Below are 12783 nucleotides of genomic sequence, written 5' to 3'. Positions count from 1 at the left end.
GTCCATATTCTCAAAAGCAAAAGTGAGCTTGAACAGTTGTCAGAAGATAGTATGGACGTTTTCGCTTCTGGAATGTTGGACCATTATGTTCAAAGGCCAGATGATTTAGAGGCAGTAACGTTAGCTCAATTTGCGACGTGGTACGAGTTTTCCAAAAGTCGTAGAGTTGCGAAAACCCAAAGTCATATTGATGACAATGAAAACCTTGAAGTTGAATGTGGTAAATGGTTGAAACTGAAAAATGATTCAGGTTTTATTAGAAAACGTGGCCATTCTAAAATTATGCGGTATCGGAGATTCAATTTAGTGAAAGAACCCGAACAGTATTATCGTGAGCAAATAATGTTGTTCTCGCCTTGGCGCGATGAGAGTAGGGACATTTTGACAAAGGATCTGAAATCAGAGTATGAACTTAAACTTGAGATTATAAAGGAATGTAGAAAAGAATTTCATAACGAAATTGACGAAGCGGCCATTGAACAGGCTGTCCGAGATTTCGAAAGTGAAGCTATTGAAGCTGATCTTACTAATATTCAGCCTGAATTGGAACATCGAAATGAATTAGATAGATCTTTAATTGTTGAAGATTCTGAATTTCTAATAAATACGGTTCAGGAGTCTATAGGAAATATTACCCGTGATATTCTTGATGGTAATGCGGAAAGAACTATTGCTCCGTCAGTGACGTTAGTCAATGATTCTGAGTACAATGTACTTGTTAGAATGCTGAATGTGAAACAGAAAGAAATATTTTATGAAGTTCTGCATCATTTAAAATGCAAGGAATCGCCTTTACGGCTATTTGTTACCGGTGGCGCTGGTGTTGGAAAAAGCGTTTTGATAAGTGCCATATTTGAAGCTGTTACTAGATTTTACAATAAGCAGCCAGGGTCTAATCCCTCGGAAGTTAAAGTTTTGCGATGCGCACCTACGGGCAAGGCTGCCTTTAATATAGGTGGCGCTACTTTGCATAGTACCTTTTGTCTACCGGTTAGTCAATTTGCCGGGAATATTTCCAGGCTAGAAAGTGAAACTCTTCACAATTGTAGATTGATGTATGGTCAAGTGAAATTGGTAATTATTGACGAAATATCAATGGTTGGAGCTAAGGTTTTTAACCGAGTTAACGCGAGATTGCAAGAGATAATGGGTTGTCCAGATTATTTCGGTGGTGTATCTGTACTGTTAGTTGGAGATTTTAACCAACTTAGACCAGTGCGCGATCATTTCGCTTTTCAAGGTCAAAGTGATACTGACAATCCCTATGCGGCGTTAATTGGTAACCCAATATGGGAAGAATTCCAGTTTGCAGAGCTTGAAGAAATTATGAGGCAAAAAGATGACAAAAGGTTTGCGGAAGCTTTGAACAGAATGGCTGTGGGAAGTATGAATCAGGATGATATTAACTTTTTTGTAAGTTTAGAAGTGAATAGAGAGCGTGTACCGCCAAAAGAAGCGATACATCTTTTCCCTACTAACGTTGAAGTGAACCAGTTTAACGAAGAGATGCTTTTAAACATGAATACGGAAAAGTCTATTTCCGTTTCAGTAGATGTTGTAAATGGTGATCTTACTAGAGAAGTTAGAAATAACATTCTTTCTCAAGTCCAAACGTTGGCAACGTCTGATACGTATGGTCTGCCTAAAGAATTAACGCTCGCTTGTGGCGCCAGATACATGATGACTAACAATGTTGATACGTCTGACGGACTTACAAATGGGGCAACAGGTTGGTTAAGAAAAATAGAGTACTGCACAAATAGGCTCGGTGAACAAATTCCGTTTAGGGTTTGGATTGAGTTTGCTGATGCTAATGTTGGAAAGTTGTTGAGACAAAAGAGTCATGGGTTATACGAGCAGAATAACTTTAACAGGATTTGGACTCCTGTCGAGAAAGTTACTAAGGCATTTAGTAGAAAATGGAGGCAAAATAATGTTTCGGTCTCTAGGAAACAGTTTCCTTTGGTCATTTCTGAGGCTATTACGATACACAAGAGTCAAGGAGATACGTATTCGTCTGTAGTAGTGCATTGTAATCAAAGAAAGAAATTAGAGAGAGCTCATTTATACGTTGCTTGTAGTAGAGCGAGAAACGCCTCTGGTTTGTATATTGAGGGTAAATTTCAAGTTCCAAATGCGCCTAAAAACAATCAAGTTGGATTGGAACTTAAAAGATTACGAGATACGAAGAGTATTGCGTTACCGTTCTTGAACGAACCGGTTTATATTTATGTTCACAATGTGCAGTCCTTAAACGCACATTTGGAAGATATTTTAGCAGACACCGTAATAAGAAATGCCCAGTTATTATGCTTTGTTGAAACGTGGAAGAAAGAAAATGATGAGTTTCATGTGCCATCCTTTAGGGAAGTGGGTGGTATTTATCTGCCAAGAACGGCACGTAGAATTGCATTTGGCTCTTCCATTCATTTAAAAGATACACCAGAAAATGTAGTTAACGATTTGAATAATAGGGTTTTACGAACCGATAGACCTTTCAGAAATTCGCATGTGGAACGTTGCTGGTTGGATGTTTCCATTGAAAATGAACCGATGACTGTTGTTTTGTTGTACAAATCGCCTGGAGCGAGTTTGAGATCAGTTTTTGAGGATTTTAATCCTTTATTCGATATTAGATATGATGCCTCTATTCCGACAGTTGTTGTGGGAGATTTTAACATAAATTTTTTAAAAAGTAAAACGGCACTGAAGATGTTCTTTGATTCCTTTGATATGACACTTATGCCTGGCCTTGAAGATAAAGTATCAACAGACTATCATTGCCAGTTAGATTTAGCGTTCGGAAACAAACTATTCCGAGACAGATTCGAGGCCTGTTACAGAGAAACTTACTACTCTTATCATAAAGGAATATGTTTTGTTAAAAAGGAATAGGGGTGTCTGTTGTCCTAGCTGTAATAGCGTTGTTAATTAATAGTTGATGGAATTCCTAGCATTGTTACCTCGTCTCAAGAGAAAATACTCAACAGATTATCATTGCTAATTATATTTATGCTTTGAAAACAGAGCTTTATAGACCGATACGAAGCCTTTTATAGAGAAAACTATTATTCTTATCACAAAGAAATGTGTTTTGTCGAAAAAAAAAAGAAGTTAAAGGTGGCAAATCTTGGTGTCTAAAGATATATTTATCAAGCGACTATTCATAGTAAAACCAGTAGTAGATAAAAGTGGGTGGAGAGGGTGGCTGTATCTACTTGGCTTACCCGGGAGGGTCTTACCCTGTAATTAATTAATTCGAGCGGTGGCGGTAAGGTAAGATGAAGCGTCATACCCTTCTATCTCTTAGTCCGCCTACAAGAGCGCGACCAAAGGGGGGATACATAGTCTACTCCCCTCTCTACCGCCACTACTCTATTACACGTCATGCCTGTATAAAAATACGTACATGGCTTGCAAAAACGCCCTTTGACTCTGGGGTTCCATTAGCTAACTTGCTTAATGGCTTGCAAAAACGCCCTTTAACTCTGGGGTTCCATTAGCTAACTTGCTTAATGGCTTGCAAAAACGCCCTTTAACTCTGGGGTTCCATTAGCCTACTTGCTAAATGGCTTGCAAAAACGCCCTTTAACTCTGGGGTTCCATTAGCCTACTTGCTAAATGGCTTGCAAAAACGCCCTTTAACTCTGGGGTTCCATTAGCCTACTTGCTAAATTGCTTGCAAAAACGCCCTTTAACTCTGGGGTTCCATTAGCCTACTTGCTAAATGGCTTGCAAAAACGCCCTTTAACTCTGGGGTTCCATTAGCCAACTTGCTAAATGGCTTGCAAAAACGCCCTTTAACTCTGGGGTTCCATTAGCCAACTTGCTAAATGGCTTGCAAAAACGCCCTTTAACTCTGGGGTTCCATTAGCCAACTTGCTAAATGGCTTGCAAAAACGCCCTTTAACTCTGGGGTTCCATTAGCCAACTTGCTAAATGGCTTGCAAAAACGCCCTTTAACTCTAGGGTTCCATTAGCCAACTTGCTAAATGGCTTGCAAAAACGCCCTTTAACTCTAGGGTTCCATTAGCCAACTTGCTAAATGGCTTGCAAAAACGCCCTTTAACTCTGGGGTTCCATTAGCCAACTTGCTAAATGGCTTGCAAAAACACCCTTTAACTCTGGGGTTCCATTAGCCAACTTGCTAAATGGCTTGCAAAAACACCCTTTAACTCTGGGGTTCCATTAGCCAACTTGCTAATTCAAACAAGGACGATCCTTGATTCAAATTGCAATATTCCTGTGTGGAATAAGGAATTCTGTGTGAATTCAAACAAGGACGATCCTTGATTCAAATTGCAATATTCCTGTGTGGAATAAGGAATTCTGTGTGAATTCAAACAAGGACGATCCTTGATTCAAATTGCAATATTCCTGTGTTAAATAAGGAATTCTGTGTGAATTCAAACAAGGACGATCCTTGATTCAAATTGCAATATTCCTGTGTGAATTCAAACAAGGACGATCCTTCATTCAAATTGCAATATTCCTGTGTTAAATAAGGAATTCTGTGTGAATTCAAACAAGGACGATCCTTGATTCAAATTGCAATATTCCTGTGTTAAATAAGGAATTCTGTGTGAATTCAAACAAGGACGATGCTTGATTCAAATTGCAATATTCCTGTGTGGAATAAGGAATTATATGCTATTCAATTGTTTTCAGGTCTCATTTGGTTTCATGGCGCTACCTACTGGGAGTTCAGTATCAACGAACGTTGTTGTTGTCCATCAAGTTCTGTTGTCTAGATGTATGTTAATGTCAGGAATTTGAACTAATTGAGGATTTCTAGGCGACTGATAGTGGATTCAAAATTGATAAATTGCGTTTAATTGAAAATAATTTACTGCTTTAGTCGATGTGCGACCAAAATTACGTTCACAACCATTTCCCAAACGATCCCGTTTAGTAAGTCTTGGTCAAAAACCGAGCTTCGGGCAAAGTCACTGGATGTATGGTATAAAGTGACGTTCACAGCCATTTCCCAAACGATCCCGTTTAGTAAGTCTTGGCCAAAAACCGAGCTTCGGGCAAAGTCACTGGATGTATGGTATAAAGTGACGTTCACAGCCATTTCCCAAACGATCCCGTTTAGTAAGTCTTGGCCAAAAACCGAGCTTCGGGCAAAGTCACTGGATGTATGGTATAAAGTGACGTTCACAGCCATTTCCCAAACGATCCCGTTTAGTAAGTCTTGGCCAAAAACCGAGCTTCGGGCAAAGTCACTGGATGTATGGTATAAAGTGACGTTCACAGCCATTTCCCAAACCATCCCGTTTAGTAAGTCTTGGCCAAAAATCGAGCTTCGGGCAAAGTCACTGGATGTATGGTATAAAGTGACGTTCACAGCCATTTCCCAAACGATCCCGTTTAGTAAGTCTTGGCCAAAAACCGAGCTTCGGGCAAAGTCACTGGATGTATGGTATAAAGTGACGTTCACAGCCATTTATTTCCCAAAAGATTGTGAGAGAGGAAATTATCTAAACGTAGTAACATTGGTGCGAGTGTAAATCTAAATGGCATTTTGTCTTCAGGAATGTGTGCCAATTCTGGGATATTTGCATGATAGATCCACTAATGCAGTAAATTACTTGTGACGTCCTTTTACGATATGAAAGTATCTTTATTCAGTTAATATTGGGTTGGAAATCCCTATTTGTTTTAAGTACCAACATTCATTCCTCTAGAGAACAGAACTTATCAGGAAGCAACAATTATCACCAGGGCTTCATTATTGGCTTCTTTAACATCTGAAGCCATGATATTAAATTTTGTTGTTGAATGTATGTTTTTGTTGTTGAATGTATGACTTTGTTACTAAATTATTGATATTGCGCAATTAATGCCATTGTTACTAAATTATTGATGTTGCGCAATTAATGCCATTGTTACTAAATTATTGATGTTACGCAATTAATGCCATTGTTACTAAATTATTGATGTTGCGCAATTAATGCCATTGTTACTAAATTATTGATGTTGCGCAATTAATGACTTTGTTACTAAATTATTGATGTTGCGCAATTAATGCCATTGTTACTAAATTATTGATGTTGCGCAATTAATGCCATTGTTACTAAATTATTGATGTTGCACAATTAATGAGTTTGTAGTATAATTGATAAGTTCGTTGTACTTGGTTCAGTTTAAATGGTTACGAAAAGAAAATATTAATATAAATAAATATAAATTGAAATATAAACTCATTGTCTTTCTATTGAGCTTTAAATGGTGGTACGAGTGGAATATTACAGCTTAATTTTGTGTGTCGGAAACTTGGTTATATAATCTTCTCGACACGGAGAGGTAATATTTTGGTTTTCCCAACTTGTATCCTACTGGGTAACATAGGAGCATGGATATAGAATTCGCGTGAGGAAATTTGTTTATACGCTATAGGATAGGCAACTCCCCTATTTCTGACGACAGCATATTCTGTATAATCTGATTCAGCTTGGGTTGTCAGCGCGCGCAAAGCTGGGTCTCAATGTAACGTAGCTTTGTGCGTGATGACAAGAGACGAAGAAAATAATGATTCTCTGGAGTTAAAATATCCGTGAGTTTTAGCTCAAATGTATGGGCGGAAATTCTAGTAGGCTTCGAAAAAAGTTGAAGTGCCTCGACTGTCGAGTGTCGACTTCATAGTCGAGCCAGTGACTTTTAAAATTTCAAGTAATACTAATTTAGACTATTAGAGAAGGATGTTAGAGTTAGTATTATAAATATTTATTATGTTTCTAAATCTTTTGGGAGTCTCAACAAATAATTTTCGCTATTTTTAATAGCACAACGTTCCTTGATAATGTTTGAAGGACCCACCAATTGAATTCATACGACTATGCACGTATTTGAAACTAAAGCCTACAGGTCCGTGCATTTGAGATAAAAATCTCGCGGATATTTATAATCCTTTTTTTTTTCTTCGTCTCTTGTCAGCACGCACAAAGCTACATAACATAGAGACCTAGCTTTGCGCGTGCTAACAACCGAAGCTGAAAAAAGTATATACAGAATAAGCTGCTGTCGGAGATAGGGGAGTTGCCTATCCTATAGCGTGAAAACAAATTTCCTAGCGCGAATTCTTTATCCAAAACAGAAGGTTGAAATTTGGCGAAGAGTTTCCTGAGACCCCGTGAATGGTATGAGTAATTCTAAAACTCCCACAAGTGTTCTTTCAGTGGTTGAACTTATTTTTCCCTTGAAATGAATAAAAGTCAACGAACTAATTAGAAATAGTCCAACGCCTGATCTATTGCTCTACCCGATTGCTGAAGTGTTTCGGATTATATTGATATTGTATTTTTTCTATGATGGGGATAATTATCGGGGGATTTTTCACTTTTCTCGGATAGGGTTAACAATCGAGGATTTTGTCTGGGGATGGGGGATTTTGTACAATTTCAGTAATGGAAGATTATGCCTGGGGTTCTTTGTCTTGGAAGTGTTTAGTTCGTATACCCGTGTGAATCGATAAAACCTAAAAGCTATTTTTCAGTTCTAATATGTAAATCGAGATATTGAACAGGGTTTGAACACACTCCTACTGTTTATACGTCAATCAATCCTGTATCGCGTTTTTTGCATAAGTAAATAAACCGTCGTAAGTATACCAATACAGAAATTAGTACTGGAAGACCAATAAATCAAACCCATGTTCTACAATGCCCTCTATACCATTTGTTACTCAAATTTCAAAGACACTACTAATCTAAGACATCGAGTTTTTTTACATTGGGAATTTCAATTTAAATCTTAAGGACATATTGGAAAGGTCAGACACTTTTAGGCTTAACATCTATAAAACCATTCGTTATAATTTGAAAATATTCAAGATGTATTTTTTTCCAAGTGTTCATGATGCATTTTTTCTCTATTATTCATGAAGAATTTTTGTTTCAAATATGCAAGATTAATTTTTCGAAATATTCATGATTGATTTTTCTAAATTTTCATGATTAAACTCTTGAAAATATTCATGATGAGATTCTTAAAAATGTTCATGATCAAATTTTCAAAAATATTCATGATTAGATTTTTGCAAACATTCATGATATAATTCCTGAATATTTTCATTAGTGAATAAACGTAGATCGTAACATCATCTCCAACGTAGGCAGGCACTTGTTTACCGTGATAATACACTTTGGCGTGGCTGATGAATTAAGTGATTGCCATGCTGCAAGCTTAAAAAGCAAGGCAGCCTACCTACTCGGAAATAAAATACAAAAGGTATTTATTTCTCGTTTCATGGAGCCCAGCCTCTATTATTATTATTATTATTATTATTATTATTATTATTATTATTATAATGTTGATGACTATGTAAATTCCAGTGAACTACTTATATAGTTTTTTATATACACATTAAAAATCCATTTCATTCATTATTTGAAGACTACTTTTTTAAATACAACATTCTTTAATTAACCTTAGATTTAACCAAAAATAAATGGCATTCTAAAATTTAAAGAGATAGTTGTCTAATTTCAAAAGTGGTGGAAAAATTAAACTTCCAGACAAAAGGAGAAGTATTCGAATATCAATATTTTCATGTCATTAGGACAAGTGAGTCTTTTTAATTTAAATAATAAAATAATTCGAACCATTATCTTCGGAGATTACCATCCATTTCACAATGAGAATCATTATTTGCATCCTTCTTCAAGAATTTGTCGTTGTTACATTCTTCTCTAATTCATGTCATCGTGAATTTTCATTCCCGATTCTCCGCTACATTTCCATGGTAGACACGTCACCTATTCTGCAAACTGGAGTTCTGCCACGATATTTATTCTCCAAGCACTCAAAACATTTCCTAACAAAATCCAACAAAACATTTTTATACCGAAAAGACACCCAAACATTATTTACCGAAAAGACACAAAAACATTAATCATCTAAAACCCACCCACCCAGAAGCTACACAAAATACTTTTTCTTAAAGAGTTTAAAACATTTACTTCAGAAAGAATTCAACCCAAAACGCAAACTTCGCGCATTATGGAATATTTGCAAATTTTTTAGTGTCGAAAATCCTTCCACTTTAGCAATCACAACTTGCTTATTATTCCAAGTTCACAGACTTAACACTACCCTGCACACAAATTAAAAATTTCTACTTTCCAAAGCGCCATCAAAAACCTTTATTTCTAAGTTGGAACCCTATTGTCCTTTTAAAATCGAGACCCTACTGGCAATTAACTAATAAATCGCCACATTACTGAAGGTAATTCTTAAAACCTCATTTCTCTAATTTCAGAGTTAAACTATGCTATGGCTTGAACATCCTGTTTTTCTGATCGTAATGTTTTACTACTGAGCTAAGTTGATATAGAACAAATAAATAATCGTTAGGCTTATTTGCCAATGTTTTGATCGTCATGTTTTTCGTCATAACTTTTGATTGTCTGAACCGATTTACAATTTGAAAACAGTTTCGGATTCTACGTGACAAGACGCGTGCAACAATAGCATTGCTGATCCATTTGAAGCATCATTTCGTGACGTCATTATCGGGGGGCTTTACTATTTGCGCTATGGCTTACGCCCTATTAGTGTGACCGTGTCATTTTTAATTTTAAAATAATTTTGAGAAGGCTACCTATCTAGAAAGTCCTATTTTGTTACTCTAGCGCAAATAGGAACAAAATGGCAGCCAAATGAAAATGTCCAGAAACTTTTGTCCGGGACTGTACAATGCCCTTGTACAACCTATCTTTGATTACGTCGATATATTTTATGGCAATGCTAGCTATTCTCACCTTAAGAAACTTCAAATAATTCAAAATAGTTTTGCTCGATCAATATCTCACATGCCACCTAGGAGTTCGGCTACGGAGGCTAGGGAACGCCTAACCTGGCTTACGCTTAAAAAGCGATCCGAACTTCATATACTTACCACGATGTACAAGATTTTTGACGGTAGAGCTCCAACTTATGTACTAGAGCTCTTCAAAAATAAACGGGCCAAAATTCATAACTACCCAACTAGAAGTAGTGAATTTAACTTTCAAAGAGCACGCGATAACAAATGAACGAAAAACTCTCTTCATTCCATTGAAACTAAACTCAAAAATGACTTGCCAAACGATATCAAAACTGCCAAATCCACGAAGACTTTTAAAATCAAACTTTTTGATTTTTTGTTACATAAATATCGAGAGGCTTCTAACTCATGAATTCGGTGTACATCACTGGCTGAATTCCATGTGAATTCCAAAAACAAACTTATGAATTTCACGAAATGTTCCATGTATTCAAGTGAATTCAAACGAATCAAGAATTGCCCTTTGAATTCAAGTGAATTCCCAAAAATTTCATGAATTCATGCGAAATTCCTGATCAAACTTTATGAATTCAAAAAAATCTTTGGCAAATTTACTGAATTCTCCGAAATAATTTTGTGAATTATTATGAATTCCAGCGTATTCCCAACAGTGTCAATAAATTCAATTGTAATTGCATGAATTAATTTGAATTCAGAAAAATGAGCTCGAATTCTTTAAGAATGCGCACGAAATCACTCAATTCCGCAATTAATTCTTTGGTATTCATTATTTTATTCGTGTATTCATCTTTTCGATGAGATATTTTTCAAACGATAGAGTATAAATACCACTGGTAGGCCAGGACAGATAGGCTAAAAAGGGCTTGACCTAGAACATTTGAACATAAAGAGTAAAATGTGTTGCTTTTGACCCAACAAAAAATATGCTAAAAGTCCCCTGCTGTAGAGCGCGAGCTTTCTCCGCCATCTTGGAAAATGGCCTCCGGGAATGCCAGCATCAATGTTATCCACGTTCTTCTTCAAAAATTACGAAAATTGGTGAATATTATGAATGTAACCACATGAACATCAAAGTAAAATTTCACAGCTCTGTGTTTGATAGTTTGGTGGCCATGCTGGAAAATGGCCGCCGTGAATGCTAGGTACAGTTTATTTCATTATGTTGTTGGAAAATTATGAAAATTTATAGATATTATAATGAAAGCTGTGTGAACCTCATAGTAAAATATTGAAGCCATTCATGAGATAGTTTGGCCGCCATGTTGGAAAATGGCCGCCGAGAATGTCATTTAGATACAGTATACTTTTCAAAAATTATGAAAATTGGTAAATTTATTGTTGAAGACCGTCTTAACACCATACTTGAATATTGAAGACGTGCTGCTGATAGTTTGGGCGCCATCTTGGAAAATGACTGCGTGAGATGCCAAATATATTACCGATATATAAATTTTTTCAATATTTCTTTACTGAGTAAATGATTTTCATGAACGTAATAAACACCATAAAAATAACTATTTCCAAGTCTAAGTTATCGACCCCATCTATAAAAATGGTCACTGAAAGATTACTATCCTAAAATCTGAAACAAAGAAAAGCAAAGCTATATCTGATGCAGGAATCAGAGTGGTGTGAATGGGTCTTTGACTTTAGCGATAGCGAACCCATCCTCACTGTTCGGGATTAAATCGTTTCCTAGCTCTTGTTGACTTAATATTTTCATTAAAAACTCTCAACGTATTTGTAAGATTTTGATTATCTGTCAGTACTTTAAACCCCACCTTATCATAACCACATCCAGTTACAGCATGTAAATGAAAGAATTGTTCTATGAACCTTGTTTTCTCAAACGTCTCGATTTGAGATTCTCTTCTTGGTGTGGTTTTGGTTTCAGATTTAAGACTGAAGACTTTTCAATTCGGGTGTGATAGTGTAGCAAAAGAACCAAGACATTCCGCAACTACAATGGCTAGGAAACGATTTAAACCGAGAAGAATGGGGATGGGTTCGCGATCCCGAATCCTAAGTCCCATTCACGCCACTCAAGACCAACGTTTAATACTCATTATCTGTAACTGCGGAACCTCTACTACTACTGTGGATGTAGACTATCCGAATTAATTTGCTCAGCATTGCGTGGACATTGTCGCTGTACTAGCTGTGATGGATCAGAGCAAAAGGGCTTCTTGTGGCGGAGAGGGCCCGAATTCGGTGTGCCGGTTCGGTAGTTGCTTGGGTTCGCCCTTGGTTCAGACTGTTCCTTGCCCCGTTTGCCCAGGTGTTGCCTTAATTGGCTCAACCCGCTATTGGCAACTCTTTGAGGGTCGCGAATACATTGTTTCGGTCGTGTGGCACTGATGTGCTTGGAAGGAAATCCTCCGTCCCCTCGAGCCTCCTGCTGCCTTAATCCTTCCCTGTCACCGACCATCTTCTGGCTGGGCTCGCCGCTGACGGTGTCCAGCTTCTGTCACCAGCTCAAGGGGCGTTTGCCGGGGCCGCTGGCCGATCCCGTGTGCCTTGACGGCGTTTCCGCAGGTTCAATTTGGAATATGATGAGCCCCCAGCTAGGTGCTGCGCCTAATCAAGGCCTCTAATATGCAATTATTGTGAAAAAAAATTCAGGCTGACGAGATGAATATGAACGAACTGTTAGAGAATTGTCTTAAATCTAATCTTTAACAACACGAGAATGTATAAACCCCCATATTAAATTATATACCCTAATCAACATGTTGAGAGTTAAAGCTTTGAATAACTTTTCGTTCTCTCAGAATTTAGGCAAATAATTTTCGAGTGGCCATTTATAAAGATGTCGTCGATAATATCGACTTGGAGATGGCTATTTTTTGGTTTTATTACGTTAATGAAAATCATCTACTCAATCTAGGAATTTCCAAAAGATTTATATGTTTGAAATATATTTAGTATTTCTAGCAGTCATTTTCCAAGATGGCGCCCAAACTATAAGTAGCACGTCTTCAATATTCAATAAT

The sequence above is a fragment of the Phalangium opilio genome, unplaced genomic scaffold, assembly GCF_054372755.1.
Source record: "Phalangium opilio isolate 3A_F unplaced genomic scaffold, DU_Popi_V2 ptg000104l_1, whole genome shotgun sequence".
Taxonomy (NCBI): Eukaryota; Metazoa; Arthropoda; class Arachnida; order Opiliones; family Phalangiidae; genus Phalangium; species Phalangium opilio.
This window is presented reverse-complemented; position numbering follows the sequence as displayed.